General features: G+C 36.4%; 1 long non-coding RNA gene across 1 annotated transcript in view; it reads left to right on the top strand.

Annotated features, from left to right (window-relative positions):
- Window positions 1-23,981, top strand: part of LOC131201502 (uncharacterized) — a 161,905-nt gene that overhangs the window by 103,853 nt on the left and 34,071 nt on the right. The window contains exon 4 of the long non-coding RNA XR_009155875.1: window positions 18,690-18,792. This is a non-coding gene — a long non-coding RNA (uncharacterized LOC131201502). The remainder of the gene's footprint in view (window positions 1-18,689; window positions 18,793-23,981) is intronic.

The raw sequence follows: 23,981 nt of genomic DNA, 5'->3' as shown, positions 1-23,981 counted from the left end.
GTAAATGTTTGATTAGTTTTGAATGGATTACAGTTAGATTATCTGGTTCAAGGGTTAAAGTGAACTGCTCTCTGCTCCCAAAGCTTTGGTGATCCCTTGTTGACAGGTTTTAAAATTCATACAGTCGTATTAGTGCTACAAAAGCGAGGGATGGTCTTTGCAACAGATGTCTGTTAATTAAACATACGGTTTGCCAGTTTCAAAGTTGCTCAGGAAATGTAAATCAGCATGATATGTTTACTGTAGTTTGCAGAAATTAATGGTTCTAAAAAATAATGTAGTTTCTACTTAGCTATATCTTATCCTCCTGTATTTATAATTTTTTTTTAAAAAATAAAGAAATGCTTAATTATGTAGATCAGGGGATTTAACCTTGGCAATTTAAAGACTTTTTGACTTCAACTCCCAGAATTTCCCAGCCCAACTGGGAATTGAAGTCCACAAGTCTTAAAGCTGGCAAGGTTGAACACTGCACACAGTGGTTCTGATATGCATCTAATGCTTCACTTGAGTCTTACCACCCAGACTTAATTTTTCATGCAGGTGATTCCAATGATCTATATAGTGTTATTCAGAAGTATAACAACGGATGGGCTTCCAATCTATATGCACAATTGACCCCTAAGAAATTTTTCTAGCCCATAATCAATGTGCAAATATATTATTTACAACCTTTGACTTGATTTATTTGATTTGTTGTTTTCTTCCCAGAACAGACCCTGAGATAGCCAATAATAAAATGCAGATAAAATCAAATTCATGGAACTCTAGAACCCATTACTTTTTGGAAGTGCCAAGATGCTTGGCTCCCTACTATAATCATTGAAAGAAATGGATAAAGAATACATCAATGTCAGGGATAGTTCCAAGGGACAGAACAAAAACAGATCAAGCAAATTAACCCGTGAGTGTTTGCATTATATTCAAAGAAAGAAACAATGCCATTCATACGAGTTCAAATATTGGGAATGTAGAATAATAAGAGTGTAGAATAAAAATGTTGCTAGACTTGTCTTGCCAGGCCTGGCCTCTTCATTACGTACAGTGAGGCAGTTGATTTTTATTGGTGTGTATAGGAAGATTTTCTGTCTTGGGAGACAGAATAATGCAAGGACACTATATAATTTGAGTTAGAAGAGCTTTTCTTCTCTGCACATTAAAATATTTCAGGAGAGATCTATGCTTTCTCCATTTCCAAGGCCTAACATTGGCATTTTGAGGATAAAACCATAATTTTCGTACTGTAAGAAGAATGTATCTGATGCTATGTACATAGCTGAGATTCAATAAAAATTAGTATTACTAGTTTTTTTAGAAGAACAAAATAAGATTCCCTGCCATTTGATCATGTTATATTATAATTATAATATAATAGTTATGAGACATACAATACACACACACACACACACACACACACACACACACACACACAAACACATATATATATATATATATTTATATATAAATAATATTTTCGTAGGTTTTCACGGGTATAGTTATAGCTCTTGGCATATTCGATCTTTTCCGTGTAAGGTTGAGAGTATCTTGGCGACGTTTGACGAGATCTCACCATCATCTTCAGGCTTCAACCGTGCTTCTGGGAGCACTGTGTGATCCCAGCTGTTTCTTCCTTTTAACTGCTAGTGGGGGTTTGAACTGATTGGGTGGGAGCTTGGCTGTGCTCTGATTGGATGGGGTTTTTTTTGTGCTCTGATTGGCTGGGGGTGTGTCCTGTTTGGGTGGGGGCTTGGTTGTGCTCAGTTTAGTCTGTGTTGCAGCGGGATTTGAGCTGGTGAGCTGCATAGCTGTTGTTTGGCTTTGTGGTCGTGCTACATCTTCATAGTGGGTGTCAGTCTGCTGCATGTATGGATTGGAGGGGTTTGAAATGGCTAATGTTGCAGCTGCGGTCTGGCTTCTGGTCCTTGGTCGTGCTTCATGATCAGTGTGGGTTTGGGTCTGCTTTCTGGGTGGATGTGTGGTGGTGACATCCTGTGTGGACCTCGTGAGTGTGGGTCTGGTGTCTTTCCTCGTGTTAGGGACACGTTTGTCAATAAGGGTGGGTTTCCAAATGTCAAAAAGAGGAACCAACTTCTTCCCTGGTCCAACACTTTAAAGTCACAGGACATGATATTGACTTTAAAAAGACCAGAACTATCGCCAAAACTGAATACTTTAACAACAGAATAATCAGAGAAGCCATTGAGATAGAAAAACGCCCACACAGCATGAACAAACGAGATGATACCTCCCGCCTACCAGCCATTTGGAAACCCGCCCTTATTGACAAACGAGTCCCTAACACGAGGAATGACACCAGACCCACACTCACAAGGTCCACACAGGATGTCACCACTGCACATCCACCCAGAAAGCAGACCCAAACCCACACTGATCATGAAGCATGACCAAGGACCAGAAGCCAGACCGCAGCTGCAACATTAGCCATTTCAAACCCCTCCAATCCATACATGCAGCAGACTGACACCCACTATGAAGATGTAGCACGACCACAAAGCCAAACAACAGCTATGCAGCTCACCAGCTCAAATCCCCCTGCAACACAGACTAAACTGAGCACAACCAAGCCCCCACCCAAACAGGACACACCCCCAGCCAATCAGAGCACAAAAAAACCCCCATCCAATCAGAGCACAGCCAAGCTCCCACCCAATCAGTTCAAACCCCCACTAGCAGTTAAAAGGAAGAAACAGCTGCGATCACACATTGCTCCCAGAAGCACGAAGCTGAAGCCTGAAGATGACGAATGAGACTTCGTCGAAACGTCGCCAAGACACTTCCAATTTTACACGGGAGAAAACCCGAACAACCAAAGACCTACATACAAACACCCGTGAAAACCTCAGAAAACAAATATATATATATATATATATATATATATACACACATACATACATAGTATGTCTCATAACTATAATATTATAACTATATATATATATATATATATATATAAATAATATTTTCGTAGGTTTTCACGGGTATAGTTATGTAGCTCTTGGCATATTCGGATCTTTTCCCGTGTAAGGTTGAGAGTATCTTGGTGACGTTTCGACGAGATCTCACCCATCATCTTCAGGCTGGTGCTTTCGGCTTCTTGCTTTGTTTTGCTTTGCACAAGCACAAGCACAAAGCCGGAAGCACCAGCCTGAAGATATGAGTGAGACCTCGCCAAGATACTATCAACCTTACACGGGAAAAGACCTGAATATGCCAAGAGCTATCTATCTATATCTATATCTATATCTATATCTATATCTATATCTATATCTATATCTATATCTATATCTATATCTATATCTATATCTATATCTATATCTATATCTATATCTATCTATCTATCTATCTATCTATCTATCTATCTATTTATCTATCTATGACAATTCTACTGCAAATCTGGGTATGTAAATTTGCTTTTGCTCCATCATACAAAAATATTTTTTTCATGTAGTTTTATGAATGTAAGTGAATACTTATAATATATATACTATATTCAAATATACAAAATTGAAACATGTTCAGATACTAAAACATGTTTACAAGTAGTACAAAATTGAATAGAGATCATTCAATACTATTAAACTTTTGTTATGGCATGAAACCGTACTAACTCTTCTGGTTGCCATCCCTAAAAATTAAGGATTGGTCAGTTCCTGAAATAGTATTAAGAATGAATTGGGCAGATAGGAGGAAGAGACACAGACTGGACAACCTTCAAAGAAGACATATCTCAGTCCATAGGAGGAAGGGGCATGGCAAGCATTTAAAAGGGACCATCCATTGTTTTCTGGAAAAAAAAGAGAAGACAGAAGAACTACTTTCTGTCTTGCAATATTTCATTAATGTAACCATGTAACGTAAATAAAAATAGAATTAGTACTCATGGGGACTGCTTTGAAGAGCTCCCTCCCCAAGATTAGAAATAGGGAAATTCAAATTTTCCTCCCTTGTGTCCCCATCAAGTCATGCAGATAGTTATTTCTATGGATATCAGAAACCCTTAATGATTATATGCCAAAGATTAAGAGATTCTAGAACTTGACTTCAACTCCAAACTAGCTGAAATTCTATGATAAAAGAATGAAAAATTTAAAATACGGGAGAGGAACAAAGATAGTTGCACTCTTGAGTGAACTCAACAGACATCTGTCCAATATCCACATCCCCTGAGTGTAATTGTTCTCGCCTGAATGTTAACCAATGATCGTTAGTTCAAAAGGCCTTTTTCCTTTAGGGCTGGCTTGTCCATTTATTGTCTAGTCAGATTTCACTCCATAAAGGACAATCCTTTAAAGTAAGGGCTAAATGTTAAAGGGAGAAATTGAGGTGGCCATGTCCATGTGGTCATCTGAAGTAAAACTTGGGTTGACAGTATTTACTATATACTGTATTTACTATAGCAACTATAGTATGTTTTATTACACCTCTATAAAAGTCTGTCTACTTCCCTCTAAAATAGATAGGTTTTTGTTTGCTTCTTTTTCATTCTAATTTGGAAGTGAATTTTCAGGGAGTTCTATTCTGAGTTGAGCTAAGTTTATAGTGTTCTGTATTGCTACTCAACAGCTTTATAATTTCATGTCTGAGATAAAATTGTAAACTTCTAGCAACTAAAAACATACTTACTATATATACATATAGTATAAAGAAAGAAGTCTTGTGTCTAGAGAAGTCTGATAAAATATAACACAGCCATGACAAAGGTATGAAAAATATTAAACCTTAAGCTGTTAAAAGTTTTCATCTGATTCAGTCAATATGAAAAAAATTAAAAACATATTAAATCTGAGAACAGGAACACATGACTTCATGAGCTGGGCCTTCTTTTGTTTTAGGGGAGTGGTCTCATATCTACCTTTTTTATCATAGATAGATATAAACACTTTAAAATGCCAAATCTTCAAAAAGGGAGATTGTCTATGCGGTTGCTTCATGTGACCCTTTTTCAAGTTCATGGAAAGAAACATAACCCTGGCACTTGCTAGAATGAAATACTGTCAAACAGAACACCCCTAAGTATGCCCCAGTTAGAATTATCTGTCATTTCCCTCTTTCTCCTCCTTCCCTGCCTTTCTTTTTTTAGTCAGTGATATCCAGAGAGGTGACTTAACCAAAAAAAAAAAAAAAAAGGGATTTAGTATAAATGCAGCTCTACCAAGCTAAGTTCTGGTGCTCTATTGAACTATATTTTGTCAGCCCCTATGTACAGTGCCTTAGCTTGTCTGGCAATCATGTTAGTGATTATATGGGTAATGAAACACGTGCTTTTTTTTTTTGTCTGTAGCTCTGATTAATCTGCTTTCTATTTAGCCTTGATTTATGGTGCTCAACTGTTGAGGTGAACACTGCCCCATCAGTTCCGTACCCTATTACAGACGCAGTGACTGCTAAATGCCTGCAAGGCTTGATCTGTTTCTTGACAGCCAGGCTTCCCGCTACATTCCCTCCAATCTGTTTTGCTTCCTGGTGTGACCTTTCATACAGTAAAATACATTAGTTGAATAGCACCGTCTCATTAAAAGAGTGAATTAACCGAAGAGTCTTTTTAACTAAATGACAGCCAAAGGACTGAGTGCTAATAGCCATGGGCAGTTAGAAACTTAACTCATGAATCAGACTGTTAATACTGCTTGATGCCTGAAGCACTGAGGGCACCACGCTCTCTGCTTGCTCTCATAAGAAGAAAAGCTCATTACTTTCCTCCTGATGGGAGAGAAAGAGTGAGTGAGCAATAATAAAGCTTGAATTTTTCAATACTGTTAAAAATGGGGCTGACAGATTGCCGACAATAGGAGCAACGGCCTAGACACCGAGTAAGAGAGACACTGAATTAACAATACCATATATCATACAATCTAATTAAATCAACCCGAAGAATGAAATTAGTTTTCTGTGAGTGAAATGGCCTTTGAAAGAGCGCTATTAAATGAACTGTAGAGCATTAATTAAATAATTCACAGTGAGGGATTTTGCATTTATACAAAAATTGTGCACTTAATTGTCCATGCCGTATTACAGATTTGGCCTTATGTTAACATTGTGTCTAAAGCACACTTATTGGAGCATATCAGGAACAGCTTAATGCAAATGCAGCTTGTAAGTTTCCAAGTTGAGAAAGGAATCAAGGCAATGGTGGACCACAGAGAGGTGTGCAGGATCTATATGGAAATGTGAATTGCACAGCAGGTGACAAATTACTTCATTTCATTGCAAAGTAATTATATTTCACTATAAAATGTGGAGCTCAAAGCTCTCTTTTTCCTCTGACACTTAAAAAAGTTTTCTATTTTGAGCACCAAAATATAATGTACACTATATACATTTACACACATGCACGTGTGCACACACACACACACACACACACACGTTATATAGCACATTTATTTGAAGTATGTTTTCAAAAGGTACAAAGAAGAGGAAGCCCATTTTAAATCTCTGTTACACTTGAGTAATTGAATAGATAACAGCAACTCAAATGAACCAGAAGAAGACCATGTCATTAACTTCTTTTACTTGTCTAAAGTATCTCTATTTCTAATTTTGGTTTGAAACCATGCTTACTTGCACCGGAGGTCAATCATACAGAAGTTAATTGGATGAAAGCTGAAAGTACATATATATATTTGAAAATGTTGGCATTATTTCTTTGGTATTTTATTTTGCATTTTCTTTCCTAGGCATCATCATCATCATCCTTATGCTGCCATATTTGTCTGACCATTTTGGGAGAACATAGTTCTTTATCTCCCTACATCAAATACTGACCTATGTTTGTTCAGGACTAGGGTTTAACATAAAGTTGCTCTATTGGTTTTTCCTTCCTCTCAGTATGAATGAAAGGTAGAAAATTCATAAAAATATTTTATTTAAATGGTTGGTTGCATAATCAGCTAAATGTTTACACTGAAATTGGCATTTTTAATCCACCTATTGAGTCTTTACTAAAGATGTAGGGTGGGCAGATATTGTTGTTTAATATTAACATTATTTTCACCATTACTGCCAAAAGATTTCAGAGACATTTTGTCAATTTTAAATATAATTGTACACAGCTAAAATCTCTGGCCCGTGTGGATGACCAGAATCAATTCTATAAGAAACTATAGAACTGGTATATGAAAATACCTTCATATGGAAATTGCTTGCCATTGAGACATTTAGGAGATTTAATTCTACCTGTTCTAAGAAATTTATACAATTTCTAACATAAACCACTCCAAACTCAGGATCTTTTAGTTTGTTCTTAATTTTTTTATATTTTTAATCTCTTTTTATATTTATACTCATCACCTGAGATAAACTTGACTTCTATACTTCTAACCTTCTGTAAGGGTCCTAAAGATCTATAAGGGCCAGAGTCCTTGAGGCTCTAATGGGGGAACCATCACTGTTAAAATACAGTGTTCTGCATTTTGTATAACAACTACTCCAGTATTCAACCAGTAGATGGTAGTGTTTATAAGTTTGCAGTTATGGGATATACTCTATGTCTTTTACTCTTTCCTATTTCCTGTTTCCTGTTGCAGTTAAGTAGAAAGGCCCATGTGGACAGTGCAATTTGTTGTTCTATAGGACTATATACATAATTTCTATTAGTCACACTGGAGGTGATAAACGAATTAAAAGGGAATTCTACTCCCCCCCCCGATGCATCCTGCTCCTTCACCATCTTTTAACTATTAGTTTTGATCGTAGCTCAATTTTTATCGTTTTAGGTATATTTATCTTATGGTTTTAATGCTTTCAATGGTGTAAGCCAGAGTTGGTGAACCTATAGCACATGTGCCGTAAGTGGCACGTGAAACCGTCCCGTGCTGAATGTGCGCCTCGCCGGCTTCTCGTCATGTTCTAGTGCTCAAATGCATGCTGGCCAGCTGGCCATTGCACACACGGTGCCAGCGGACCCCTGAAGTGCGGTGGTCCATTGCGCATGCGCGAGCCAGCACGCGACATTCTGGGTTGGCGTCCCGTGCATGCGCAATGGATCACTGTATTTCCAGAGTTGCCAGCACCACGCGCACAATGGCCAGCTGGCCGGCGTGTGTTTAAGTGCACGAACACGACTGGAGCCAGCGAGGCCACACATTGGGCAAGGGATGGTTTTACGTGCCACTTCTGGCACGCGGGCCGGCATGCGAGAACGCGAAAGGTTCACCAACACTAGTGTAAGCTGTCCAAAATAGCTTCAAAACAAGATGTGTGACAAATAAATAAATATTGTTATATCTATATTTTATTACATTGTATGTCCCCCAGAGATGCCTTCAATTATTAGATGGGTGGCATATAAATTTAATAATAAATAAATAGAAATAATCAAGTCAAACTATATTGGAAATGGAGATGAGCAGGAGGCATTAGGTTCACCTAGCTTCTCTGTTGGTATTCTATTGACATTAATATTTCAAAATATGTAAAATTCAGATTTTGTATATATTGTTTTTGAAATGTTCTGTAGTGATGGATTTTACCTACATGTCTGTTCACGTAGACCATGAAAAAAAGACATGGCAGAAACCAGAAACAGTACCTTCCTAATAGTAATTTTCAAGCTTTTAATAGCTAATGTGATTAACATTCATAAGAGGTATGCTCTCTAATTGTGTTAGCAGGAATCCCTCTGATTTAAGTTAATAAATAGTGGAAACTGTAGATTAACCCAAAACGTTTCTAATAACCAGGTGAGAATTTGGTTGATATGCAAAGGAATAGAATAATGAATTTCATTTTGATAAAACTAGAAAATAGGGTTACAGACAAATGGATAAATAATGAGATGGTGACACATATGTGTATAGTGTTTATTATTTTTAAATGTTTGCTTTCTTCCATGATGTCAATAGAAATATTTTTATTGCACAATCCTAAAACTATTCTGGAAGTCTCCTCTAACTTTTCTTCTGATGGTTAAGTTTATTGATACATCATTCCGAGACATACATTTTCCCTCAAGGTGACAAGGTTCCTATATAAATCATTATGCCTCAACATTTCCGTTCACTTTATCTTATGATATAGTATTTATAAACAATCATTCATTTGCAGCAAAGAATGATATTTCACTTGAAGTAATGTCAAAGTAGCCAATCAATTGCATCATTACCTTTAATATTAAAGATATTCAGTTTAGTAAGAAAAAACAAAACTTGTGTGGCAAAAAATATATTTTTTATTTTTATGTATCAACTTGTTTCAATTCTCTTTTGTACAAATTTAAAAAAAAACTTCCTCCAATATTTCCATGATACTTTATTTCAAAGAATAACTGACTTGAGTAAAATGAAAGATTTTTTCCTTCAAAGTCCTTGAAAACTATTTTCAGTATTACTTTGCAACTTTTATTCAGAATTCAAAATTAGGCAATGAACAAGGCAATTATATTTTTGAGACCACCCTTCTGTCAAAGGAGGATATAGCATACTGATAGAAAACAAATCGGATATTAAACTGATACTACATTTGATCTTGTTGGAAGAAGGAAAGGAGGGGAAATTACTTAGGATGTGCTATATCATACATGGATTATTCCTCTGATTTAAAATGAAAAACAAAATTCATTTTTGTTTAGATTAGTCCTCTTAATAAGTTAGTCCATTTGCTGTTATTTCTTTCTTCTGATTTTATTTGTTTAAAGCTTTTTCATTTTTGCAATGGTGTACCACAACAGAGCAAGCAGGTTGTCATTATAATACCACAGGAAACTTTATGATTAAAATATTACTTATATGCAGTCTAATTTTGTGGAATGGTTTGAGAAGCATTTACAAACTTGCCTGCTGATAAACTGGACATGTCTTTGAACAGGAACATTAGAAATGCTGAACACATTAGCAATAGACAGACTGACAGACAGACAGATGGATGGACGGACAGACGGACGGACAGATGGATGGATGGACGGATGAGGAAGGAAGGAGGGTGGGAGGGAGGGAGGAAGGGAAGGAAGGCAGGCAGGCAGGCAGGCAGGCAGGCAAGCAAGCTATGAGGGAGCAGGAGTGGGGAAACAGAAATCCAAATGGAATATTTTTATTAAGGCAACTGAAGATCTATAAAATACATGAAAACTTTTGACGGTCCAAAGAGTTGTTATCCAAAGAGATATTAATCAAGGATAAGAAGGGGATATATGCAAGGCAAACACAATTGATGTCCATTATGTTAAGGGATTTTTATGGTTAGAAACTTATTCTCAAGAAATAAAGGGAACGTCAGATGAAAGGAGCATTTTGGTGGTTGCCAATTATGAAGAAGAGTTTGAATGAAGCTGCCTTTGTGAGGATAATTTTATTCTTGGATTTACTTTTCAGTCCTCTTGAAGGGTAAATGAAAAAACTAAACGTTTCAGTTAGGGACTTACTTTTCAGATGAAAACTTTTAAAACTTGTTTCCACACAAGGACATCAAAACCGACTTATGTCAGTAATTTTTATATTTCATATTTAAAACAGACAGCGACAAGTACATTTTATTTTTTTATTTTTTTATTTTATTTATTTTGTCACACAGTATATTATATTATTATTATTATTATTATTATTATTATTATTATTATTATTATTATTATTATTATTATTATTATTATTATTATTAATTTATTAGATTTATAAACCGCCCTTCTCCCGAAGGACTCAGGGCAGTGTACAGCCAGAGTAAAAAGAAACAATATACAGTTAAAATAAAATTAAAAAACTTATTATACAGTGTGGCCGAAATTAAAATAATTAAGAATCTAAAAACCCCAATTAAAACCAAAGAGAAACCAAAGAGAAATATATAAGCATAAGCATGAAAAAACTATACAATATATAAGCATATATAAAAGTATGGGTATGTAATAACTATATTAATTGGATATAATGAAAGGAAACAATAGGACAGGAACAGTAGGCACGCTTGTGCTCTTATGCACGCCCTTACAGATCTCTTAGGAATGGGATAAGCTCAATAGTAGACAGTTTTTGGTTGAAGATTTTGGGATTTTGGGATTTTGGGAAGACAACATTGGAACAACATTGGAACAACATTAGCATAATGGTGTTCCAATCCTATTTAATATGCAGCTATGGACATATCAGGTGGCAACTAGCATTGGCATAAGGTTGATAGACATATATAACACAAAAAGAATACAGCTTGTTAATCATTTTGTTTTGCTTTGCTTTAATGAGAGTGTAATAGCAAAGGGACGCAGTGGCTCAGGGGCTAGGATGTTGAGCTTGTCGATCGAAAGGTCGGCAGCTCACCGGTTCGAATCCCTAGTGCTGCCGTGTAACGGGGTGAGCTCCCGTTACTTGTCCCAACTTCTGCCAACCTAGCACTTTCAAAAGCACGTAAAAATGCAAGTAGAAAAAATAGGGACCACCTTTGGTGGGAAGGTAACAGTGTTCCGTGTGCCTTTGGCGTTGTGTCATGCCAGCCACATGACCACGGAGACGTCTTCGGACAGCGCTGGCTCTTCGGCTTTGAAACGGAGATGAGCACCGCCCCCTAGAGTCGGCAACGACTAGCACGTATGTGCAAGGGGAACCTTTACCTTTACCTTTTAATAGCAAAATTGAAAATGACATTGTCCATCTTCAGAATCTTCTAGTGAAAGCTAACCAGTATTCCATTGTAGAGAGGCAGAATATAAACTAAAAGTATGTTTGGACATCTATGAATTTAAAGGATAATACCTTAAGGTAAGTACAAATATATCATATTTAATTTCCACTCAGCTTGGGGGAGAATTATTTTTTATTAGAAGTGAGGACTAATATATGATCTTACTTAAATATCACATTGATTTCTTAGAAAATAAAGTATGGAAATAAATATGTGTCTGAAAACTATGGGTGATGATTACTTAAAAAAAATAAATCAGAATGTAACTTCATTTGTTCCAATAATTCTTTCATAAAAGTTACATTAAAAAAAACCCCTTTGACAATTGGGGTTCAGTAAATGCAGCACATTTCTTTACATCATTGCCCATCAATATTTCAATACTTCGGAATCTAGAAAGTAATCATTGTATTTTATATGTTCTAACAAGAAAGTAACAGATGCAAGTTTAGAGAATATTGAGTTTTAAACTTGTCCAGTAGTGATTTGTGACTGTGTCATGGCAAATATTTTTCAGTGTCATTTCCTGAGCCAGCCCTGTCAGTAGCTGGTCATCAGGGGAATAAAAGGCCTAACATTCTGATCTCAGTATTAATGGGAGCTGTTGAAAAAGGCAAAGGTGATAAAGTATTGTTTAGTTATCAGTGCCATACTTTTGCTGCAGGATATTATTATAAAATGTGGTGCTTTTTTGGTCAGATTTCAATCATGTTTCCAATAACAACACTTAGAAACTTAAGAAAAAGGATCTTGAAAAAATGGATACACAGAAACAGAGATAGAGACGTACAGATATTTATAGGTTTGTTCATAGTCTGAATCAAATGATATGCATGAAATTGTTCCAAAATCTATAGTATTAGCCTGAAAATTCAGTCTGCCTATATAAGATGACACCAATTGAACTCCATGAGTGGCTACACATTTTACACCTTAACTGTGGTTATTTGGTTGGATGTACACATGAACTATACATATAAGCTATGTACCACGTTTTATATACCCTGCTATTGGTTCTCTCAACATGTTAAACTCAAACTAAATTATTAACCTGAAGATGACATAGGGTGATAGATCAAAACCAGTTTGCATTTGGTGCAAGATTCTAACCTAAAGAGATGCTAAATATATTTAGTTAGAAATGATTTCTTTTTTTAAATTTTACTTGTTTTTTATCATGGTCTCAAACTGGGCTATAAGAAAGACCAAGAAATAGAAAAGAAACATGGCGAGGCAAAATATTACTTGGCCAATATGTAAAGATACTATCAGGCAAAACAGTTCAGAACAAGACCTGGAAGTGGTTAAGAGCAAAAGGAAAGTTGAAAAAAGGGAGACAAAGGTACTAATTCTGGCTGCACAAATTCAAGCTTTAAGGACAAATGTGTATATAACCAGAATTAAGAACACAGCAACAGACCACAAATACTGCCTTTGAAGTAACAGCAAGAATTCAAAGCGATGCCACATAACATCCCATACTTAACAATTGTCAATAAAAAAGAAAAAAAAGTTTGGATAATGGATGTTGCAGTTCTTAGAGGCAGCAGAGAAAGAACCGGAGAAAATGACAAAATATAAATACAGTTTGCAAAAGAAAGCAAAGAAAGCAGTGGTGAAATCTGAACCGGTTTACTACCGGTTTGCTGGCTGTGCCTACGTACTGTGTACAAACATGCACACTGCGCACCACACACCAAATGCAAGGTGCGCTCATGCACGCAGTGCCTGCCAAAAGGAAGCATGGGGTAAGTGGAACAGCGTGGGGTGTGTGTGATCAGCTGTTGCGCACAATCTTTTTTTTTACTTTTAAAAGCATTTTTTATAAAACCTATTCGGCCAAATAGGTTGTAAAAAAAATGCTTTTAAAAGTAAAAAAAAAAAGGCTCTGATGATCAGACAGCTCAGCTGGGTCATCAGAGCCTTTTTTTATCTTTTAAAATAATTTTTTTTTACAACCCATTCGGCTGAATAAGTTGTAAAAAAATGCTTTTAAAAGTAAAAAAAAGGCTCTGACGATCAAGCAGCTCAGCTGTGATTGTCAGAGCCTTTTTTTTAACCTTTTAAAAGCATTTTTTAAAAGAAGTGGCAAGCAGGACAGTGGGTAACCAGGCATTGGGAGGGCATGGGTGGGTGGGCCAGGGATTTTTGCTATCAGTTCTCCGAACCACCCACCTCCATTGCTTCTCTGATTATTCTGTTGTTAAAGTGTTCAGTTTTGGCGATAGTTCTGATCTGAACACTGAACACTTTAACAACAGAATAATCAGAGAAGCCATCGAGATAGAAAAACGCCCACACAGCATGAACAAACGAGATGATACCTCCCGCCTACCAGCTATTTGGAAACCTGCCCCTATTGACGAACGAGTCCCTAACACGAGGAATGACACCAGACCCACACTCACGAGGTCCACACAGGATGTCACCACCACACATCCACCGAGAAAGCAGACCCAAGCCCACACTGATGATGAAGCATGACCAAGGACCAGAAGCCAGACCGCAGTTGCAACATTAGCCATTTCAAACCCCTCCAATCCATACATGCAGCAGACTGACACCCACTATGAAGATGTAGCACGACCACGACCACGAAGCCAAGCAGCAGCAGTGCAGCTCACCAGCTCAAATCCCCCTGCAACTCAAACTAATCTGAGCACAACCAAGCCCCCACCCAAAAAGGACACACCCCCAGCCAATCGGAGCACAAAAAAAACCCCATCCAATCAGAGCACAGCCAAGCTCCCACCCAATCAGTTCACTAGCAGTTAAAAGGAAGAAACAGCTGCGATCACACATTTCTCCTAGAAGCATGAAGCTGTAAACACCTAGCCTGAAGATGACGAATGGGATTTTGTCGAAACGTCGCCAAGACACTTCCAATTTTACGCGGGAGAAAACCCGAATAACCAAATAACCAAAGACCTACATACAAACACCCGCGAAAACCTCAGAAAACACACACACACACACACACACACACACATATATAATAAACTCTATAATATAACACACATATATAATAAACTCTATAATATAGCTACATCTTAGCAGTTTAAATTTCATCTCAGAAAGTATGACTTAGAAAAAAAAACATGGTGAGGAGTTTCTTGGTGAAATCCTTGCTTGAATTTAATCAAAGGTTTGGAAATTTTATAGGAAACTATCTAATGGTTACTAGTTTGAATATGTGATCCCCCTCTTCCCAATGTATATAACTCCCTTTTATTGCTGATAAGTCACTATGAGAAGAAATAAATGCATGATTTATAAAGCATTTCAGCTATCTTGTTTGACTGAACTTCATCCCAATAAAGCCGTCCTTTAGCATTGACAAGGAAGGAACATAAATTGATGAATTTGTATATGTTACTATCTTGGCCAATAACAGCACTACTGAATGTAGTTAAATTACCATTACATAACCTTTCAAATTCATTTCTTTATTAATGGCAGCAATAACTAGATTTGAAGCCCTCCAATAAATTCATTCTATTATTTAATTTTTTAAAGGAGAAATTTTAATGCTACTTTATTATGGGAAATTCTAAAGTTTTTAAATATCAGGCTGTCAAAACTTGTGTTAAGTAATATATTATGGCAGAAGAACAGCAAAGAAAGAGTTTATTTTAGAGTGAACATTTTCACTCTAATTTCATGCCGTAGACTATATAATAGAAGCTGCTCCTTTTTTGCCTGTGCTCTGGATCTTCTGACCTCCATTTCCAGTCAAGATTGCCTTGATAAAACCAACACAACCTCAATAAAACTCTAACAATGGAACAAAGTAAATAGAAATCATATTAAGCAGCAGCAATATTGCATGAATGGAAACAAAAATTTAGGTATAATAGCCTGGGTAGGTTTTAATATTGTTTCCAATCACATCACAATATGAATCGTATCATGGAGATTCTAAATAACATTTATCATCTTCAAATCTCCTTTCCTGTAGACGTTTCACATTATTTGAGGGTAGCTTTTATTTTCCTCTAAAGAGAGAGAGAGAGAAAGAGAGAGAGAGGGAGGGAGAGAGGGAGGGAGGGAGGGAGGGAGAGGGAGAGAGAGAGAGAGACTCATACATAATTAAATATATTGAAAGCAGAAGAGGTGAATACAATAGCATCACTTTCCATTAAACATGGCACTCTTGCATTTATCATTATTTTGCTACATTTTCAGAAATTAAATAAATAGTATCATGCTATCTTACAGAATGATTAAAAAGTCAGATAATGAGAGATATGAAGTTAGATCCGGCAGAGGGAAATGGGATCAGCTAATTTCAATATAGTCTTTCAAAATGAAAGGCCAGTTGATCAAACTGTCGGGGTTAAAGGGAAGGAAATTTTGCTCCTTCAGATGGAAGTTCTTCGGAAATCCATTTAGCATCTTTAGAAGATTCTGAGGACTTGAAAAACATGTTAAATGATAGTATTAATTTTTAAAGACCTAAAATGGAAACCCTAACATCAAAAATGTTATTAAAAAAGCACAACAAAGAATGTTCTTTCTGCGCCAACTCAGAAAGCTCAAACTGCCCAAGGAGCTGCTGATACAGTTCTAAAGAGGAATTATTGAGTCTGTCATCTGCACCTCTATTACTGTCTGGTTTGGTTCTGCAACCCAACAAGACAGATACAGACTTCAGAGGATAATTAGAACTGTAGAAAAAACAATTACTACCAACCTGCCTTCAACTGAGGACCTGTATACTGCATGAATCCAAAAGAGAGCTGTGAAAATATTTACAGATCCCTCACATCCTGGACATAAATTGTTTCAGCTCCTACCCTCAAAACAACCAGTGGTGGGTTTTCACCGTTTGCCCCAGTTCGGGTGAACTGGTAGTGATTCTGTGCATGTGCAGAAGTGCTGCGTACAATCACAGTTCCAAGCCGGTAGTGAAGGCAAGTGGAACATACTACTGAAAACTACGCTATAGAGCACCAGAATAACCAGACACAAGAACAGGTTTTTCCCGAACGCCATCATTCTGCTAAACAAATAATTCCCTCAATTCCTCAATAGGGGCCTCTGTGGCTCAGACTGGTAAGACAGTCTGTTATTAACACAGCTGCCTGCAATTACTGCAGGTTCTAGTCCCACCAGGCCCAAGGTTGATTCAGCCTTCCATCCTTTATAAGGTAGGTAAAATGAGGACCCAGATTGTTGGGGGCAATAAGTTGACTTTGTATATAAATATACAAATAGGATGAAGTCTATTGCTAACATAGTGTAAGCCGCCCTGAGTCTTCGGAGAAGGGCGGGATATAAATGCAAAAAAAAATAAATCTGTTAAACTATTCACTAAGTCTGTATTACTATTAATCTTCTCGTTCCTGTCACCCATCTCCTCCCACTTATGACTGTAACTGTTGTTGTATCCTTACTATTTATATTGTTTCCTAGTATGATTTGGTTGCTTATTTGTACCCTATGACTATCATTAAATGTTGTACCTTATGATTCTTGATGAATGTATCTTCTCTTTTTATGTACACTGAAAGCATATGCACCAAAGACAAATTCCTTGTGTATCCAATCACACTTGGCCAATAAAGAATCCTATCCTATCCTATCCTATCCTATCCTATCCTATCCTATCCTATCCTATCCTACCCTACCCTACCCTACCCTACCCTACCCTACCTTACCCTATCCTATCCTATCCTATCCTATCCTATCCTATCCTATCCTATCCTATCCTATCCTATCCTATCCTATCCTTATAGGAACTGAAAATATTGTATTGAAAGTGGTTATTTAGATGAGTAGAGAAATATCTTCATGTGAGAGGTCTCTTTCCTTTCCAGCCTCTGATTATGTCTTCACTGTACAGACCTACCAATCTAGGCCAGAAATATCTGGAAATGGAAATCTAACATTAAAATGTTCATTGGGGCTCGGCAGTACTAATGAAAGAAGAGGGGGCTTCAGAAAGTGGTGAGGATACTAATCTAGGGATGGTAACTTAAAGTTGTGTCCCTTTGGGATTATATAGCTGCCATCTCTGCAACTGCAACATGGTTTTGAGAAGAGACAGCTTGGGTTTAAGGACTTGCTGGTGGATACTATATGGATACCCCCAACACCTGTTCCAAACATCTTTTACATTTAAAACTGAAGTCCTGTACAAGTCTAACATTTATTTTTTGGAATTGTAGAGTCCTTGATGCTCTCTGTGCTTGGTTGTTTGCTTGCAGACTTTTCATTACCCAACTAGCAACATCATCAATGTGAGTTGTAAGGATTATCATAATAATGGCACAATCTTAATTTCGTGTCTTGATGCTTGTGTGTTTTATACAATTAAAAACAATCAGGGGCATAATAAAGCATGATTTACCTTTCCTCCAATCAGACCTTTTAAAAAGCATTCATGGTTTTGGTCCACATATTTCACAATGACATTAATCAGTTTTGCCCAGTGAAAATTTATTTCTAATTGGGCTTCCTAAAAATCTATAAACTAGAAGAGAATAAAGAGAGAATGGAATTGAATTTGGAATTATATTGAGGAACCAACAAGCCAAACAATGATTCTTATGAATGTTGAAAAGATGTTTCTAGAAAGGGCAGAAATACTGCTTATGCTGCAGGCTCTTGTAACACCAACATTTAACCTATGTAGAATTTGGGTTATATTGACCTTGGACAACTACAAAATGGGATTATGTACTCGTGGAAGTTCTTAACTAAAAGTTGATTAAACAAAAGTTAACTCTAGGCAGCTGAATTAATTTTCTATCAAATGAGAGTCAAGCTTGGACAACATGATGTTTAAGTTTAATTTACTTTTCCAAAATAGAACCATAAGGATGCAATGAAAGAAAGTTATATACCAACAGCTTCCTTCTATCTAATACTCAACTGTCCAACTGTCTGCCCCTTACAGATAGTGTGGTGCTATACTCACAGAGAGAAGAGAGAGGAGAGGAAGGAGTGGGGAAGGGAGAGGAGAGGAGAGGAGAGGGAGAATATTGTAAAGTGAGAGTAATGGGACCAATTATGGAGTAACTGCTCTTAGGGCTGTTGCTAACAGGAGCTAATGTTGTCCCTTATAGGTCTTCTTTCTCCTCTCTTCTGCTGTTAGTGAAGTTGGACCTGCCATTAAACCGAAGAGGATTGCTTCTTCAAGAAGATACCAAGGATACCAATTCTGATGAGGTATTGGATTATAAAGCTACCTCTATTGTTCTATGTCTTCTAAGATGACATAGACAAGATGAATTATCTTGTCTCTCATAAGATGTGAAGAAAAATTTAGCTAATATCTAGGAAACTTTGTTATGTGGATTAGTATTGTAGAGCAGATAAGCATATTAGCTTGTTCTTTATTTCAGGCACAACAATGGCTTGGCCTTGAGGTTGGAACATGCTACATGTTCAGATGTTGCCCAAACTCACTGAGAGTTGGCCAACATATAAATTTAATATATTATTATTATTATTATGCTTCACTACCAGTCAGCCAGATGGTAAGATTGGATTTGATCCTTTATCCACTGATCAAGTCCTATTTTTACTATTCACAACAATTTAAACAAATTAAAACAGGTAAAATTGTTATTCAAATATTTTTGCAAAAATAAATAAAATTAATTGTGTATTAGATGGTAGATAAGGCAAAATCATTTTAAGTAAAATCTTGGTTCATAAAAGTATTAAATATTAATATTTTGATATCCTGAAAGCTTAACTTAATTTGTGTAAAAAACTTTAAAAACAATATTAATTTTATTCTGGTTTATTTTTATAAATATTCTACTCTACTCTACTCTACTCTGCTCTGCTCTACTTTGCTCTGCTCTGTTCTACTCTACTCTATGCTATTCTCATTCCTAATTTCAGTGTTGTTCAGTTCTTTATGGCAACTACTTTTTGTATTTGTGCTACATGAAAATATCCAGAAGCTTTCAGATTTCTATTTTTATTGAAATCAAAATAATTTTGTTACCACTAATCAGTTTATTTTTTTCTCTAAATATAGATTTCAAAATAATTGGAAAATTGGAGGAGAAATAAATGACTACATCTTATATAAATCCCTTTTAAATTTTGGATTTAAAGCTGGACATTCTGAATTGACCATGACTGGTCTATAGCTCACTGCAGGAAAAATCTATCATAAGATAGCCACAATTCACGTAAAGTAAGCTCCCACATTAAACCCCTTCCTGCTATTTTATGTGTAACTCTGTATAGATATATTTCTTGCTACTAGAGCAAAACTGATTTGTATGATGGTTCCTCATCATGAAATCACTTGGAAGGTTGTGAGATAAAATGTCGCTTAGGATAATGTAATTGGCCTTAAGGTACAGAAGCTGAATTATTTTCAGTGATTTATAATCTGGAAATTAAAGACTCACTCATTTTCTAATTTAATTCCATCTTCAATGGAAAAATGTTCACTCTGAACTAAATTGGCGAGTAATGTTGCTAATTCAAATGCAGATGTAATTTCGATTCTGGTAGCAGTTTGCCATGATTGACGAGTCCCTGATGGATCATTATGATTCTTATCTCCCAATCTCACAAATTCTCCAGCAGTTGTGATAATAACTTCAGCTGTGAAGAAAAAAGGAGGAAAAAAAATAAATTCTCTGCTGCACTGTCAATTCAGACTTCGCATTGTGCTTGACAGTGAGCGGTGCTTATTTCAAACCTATTACACGAAACGCGCAAATACAAAGCATCACTGCTAAATTATGTGCCGTCATAAAACTACACTTGATTGTTTGCTGATACTTGTCCAAGTGCGTTTAAATATACTTAAAATGTACTTTATGACCTTCACAATTAATTAGCTAGGATACAAAGTCTCATTTAATGCACTGTATTAAGTCAAAATACCAGGCATGTCCTGCAATTAGCTTTAATCTTCTAGCTTTTCTGTTTTATATATTTATTACCATAATACTGAATTGATTAAATTCCATTTTTATGGAGGTCTTGCATAGAAGCTAGTATATTTCAATGCAGTAGCATATCTACTCATAATTCAGTAGCATATCTACCAAAAGCGGGTCATGATAGTTCAGAAGCAGAAAATCTATTGAGATTCCCAGTCATCCAGGATATGATTGTATTTTTTTTTTTAAAGAGGCAACTGGACTTTCTGTTTTTTCTTTGAAGATGTTTTGCTTCTCATCTAAGAAGCTGAAGAAGCTTCTTGGATGAGAAGCAAAACGTCTTCAAAGAAAAAAACAGAAGATTCTTGGATTTTCTTTGAAGACATTCGCTTTTCATCTAAGAAGGATGAGAAGTGAAATGTCTTCAGAGAAAATCCAGAAGGTCCAATTGCCTTTTGAAAAAAAAAAAGCAACTTTGGGTCAGCAGCAGAAAACATATTCTGAATAGTAGAAGACCTGTAGGCTGAGAAGCTATATTCAGTTCTGACCCCCTCCAGATGGGCTGGACAAAAGAAGCACATTAGCCTGCCACAATTCTAGTGAATTTCTTAGTCTTTCCAGTACCTTATTCATTCTAGCATATCAGTGTTTACCATTTTTAAAGTTCACACAAACATTTGTTGACATTTTAAAACACATTTCTTTTACTTGACCCATTCTGGTATGCTTGTTCCATCTATAACTGGTTTTAACAACTGATGTTTGTATTATAGTGGATTTTTATATGTGCTTGAATTTCCTATCATAGCAACATTTTGGAAATTTTTCCCTTTTCCAAATTGAAATACTACTATGAATTTATTATTGCATTCTAGTTCACATGATCAATTAACTACATACCATCATGTTGTTGTTGATTGTTAGTGACCCGATAGACAAATCTTCTCCATTATGACCTATCCCCATTGTGTCCCTTCAAACTTTTCCAATAGTGCAATCATCATTACCACAACTAAGTTCCTCCATGTTGATGCTGATCATCCCCTTTTTTCTCTTTCCTCCTTCCCAGCTTTAAAGTTCTCTCCAGGGAGAATGAACTTCACATAGTTTGCCAAAAGTAGGATTATTTAAGCCTGTCTGATCATTTCTGGCTTAGTGAGAGCACTGGGTTCATTTGCTCAATGATTTATTTTTTCTCTTGGCTGTCCTTTGTATGCTCAGGAATCTTCTCCAACACCAAATTTCAAAAGTTTCAGTACTCTTATCAGCTTGCAAATAGGTTAATGGGTGAGGAAATTGAAATGAAATGCAAACTGTTATTTGTGTTGCAGTAGAGATCTTCATGTTATGGATCAGTACAAATCAACCTTGAATCATTAAAGAACTGCTCTTGAGTAATTACAGTGATGTCATGTACATCTGTACATTTTAAAGAATTTTTTTCTTTCTTAAAGAGGATCTGAAGACAAATCTGCCTGTAAACTGGTAATTCTGTCAGTAGTACTTTTCTTTAAAACAATATTTTCTGTGGATTGGATCACAGGACTGGTTCTACCTTTGGCGAGGATGATACAATTATTGCAGGTTGTAGTTGTTTGGATCAGAAATGCCAGTTTTACAGCTTTTCCTACTAAATGTCCTGAGTTATTTGCAGGCTGTGATTTAAAAAATAACAATGCAGTAGCTATAGCGATGTGATCACTGTTTAATCTTCCTTGCTGTGAACAGATTGTGACCTGGATTTTGCTGATGACATTGTTGTACTTGCAAACACTAAGACAGAGCTGAAAGATAGGGCTCTAGCACATGAAGCAGAGTCAAGTATAGGCAAAAATAAAAATTAGTGAAGACAAAACCAAGCTGATGAAAGTTGGTGATGTTCAAGACAACACTCCAGTAACATTAAGAGAAATGGTCTTAACATTTTTGGAACAATTTAACTATCTTGGTAGCATCATGGATACAGATGGGGTAACAGAAGCAGATGTGAGATGCCTATTAGGTAAAGCAACTGCTGTCTTCCAACTAATGCACTCAATATGGACCACATCCATTATAAACACAGGAACCAAGATCAGATTTTTTTAATGCCGTGGTCACATCAACTGCCATCCATGCCAGTAAGAGATGGAAATCTATCACAATAATTATTCATAAGATCAATGTCTTCCAACAATGTTGTCTCAGAAGGATTCTTCGTTTTGGGACCATATCACAAATGAGGTAATTCAGAAAGAAATAATTCCCTGTCTGAGATAGTGACAGAATGTAGAATGCAGTTTGCTGGACATGTGCTCTGCATGAGTGAACAATGTCCATCAAAGACTAAATCAATTGAATACCACCAGATGGTTGGAAGAAAAGAGGAAGGCCAAAGAAAACATGGCATCAAACATTTCAGGAAGATCTGAAAAACATTAACCTTAAGTGGAAGGATATAGAGACTGCACCTGCAGACCAAAAATTGTGCAATATGCTTGCAGCCCAATGTGCTTAGCATAGGATGAGAGATAATAATAATCTGATGGAAACAGGAAACAGGAAAAACCACATCATTGTGGTCACCATCTTGACATTTTGATTTGCACTCTGAAGACAGCTTTGATCCACTCATTCCTCCCTCCATTCATTGTTTTTGAAGATATGGTTTCTTCTCTAACTTAATGTTGCCTCATTGTAGTGAAACATTTCATTTCATAGTTTGTATTCAGGTAAAATTGAATCATCAATCTAGTCATTTCACTAAAAGAAGAGATACATCATCAAACCACAACATTTACCTTTAGATCAACAAGCACATTTATCTTCCCCAAACCTATATTTAAGTGGAAAAATAATAAATACTTTTGTAGTATAGATAGTTCTCGACCTATGACCATAAGGAAGCATGCAATTACAGTTGTAAATCATGCTGATTGTTAAATGGGTCACCAGCTGACCACACCCAAATTACAACCTAAGCAAACGCATTGTATGCAACGGCTGTTTTATGCTGGAAACTGGAAGCAAATGCCGGTTTCTGCTCAAAAAATACCTCACAAATTTCAGTGATCATGGGACACTGCCATGCACCCAAATTGTGATTATGTGACCTTGGGAAGGGAGCTGTTGGAACTTCAAAACCAGGTCATGAGTATCTTTTTGAGAGCTCCCTCATAATTTTGGAGGGTTGCTAAGTGACTGGACTATTTGCATTACCCCTGGGGTAAAACCAGCAAGTTTTGACTATGCACATGTATTTACTTAATCTACTTACACCTTTTGTCCTTTAATATCTTCTGTTCCCTAGTTTTCTTGCACAATTTTTAATAAAGATAAAGTAACCATCATATGTAAAAGCATACAAACACCAGCATCCAGCATTTGAATGGTAAATTCAATGGTAAATGAAGATAAGTCTGGGAAAATAAAAGCATTTTTTCTAAAATATCTTACAGTAAGTAAAGAGACCCAGAAGACAAATGGATGAATTGGAGTAGCCAATAGTTTGAGCAATTCAAT

This window comes from Ahaetulla prasina, chromosome 6 (genome assembly GCF_028640845.1).
Source record: "Ahaetulla prasina isolate Xishuangbanna chromosome 6, ASM2864084v1, whole genome shotgun sequence".
NCBI classification, from domain to species: Eukaryota; Metazoa; Chordata; class Lepidosauria; order Squamata; family Colubridae; genus Ahaetulla; species Ahaetulla prasina.
This window is presented reverse-complemented; position numbering and strand designations above follow the sequence as displayed.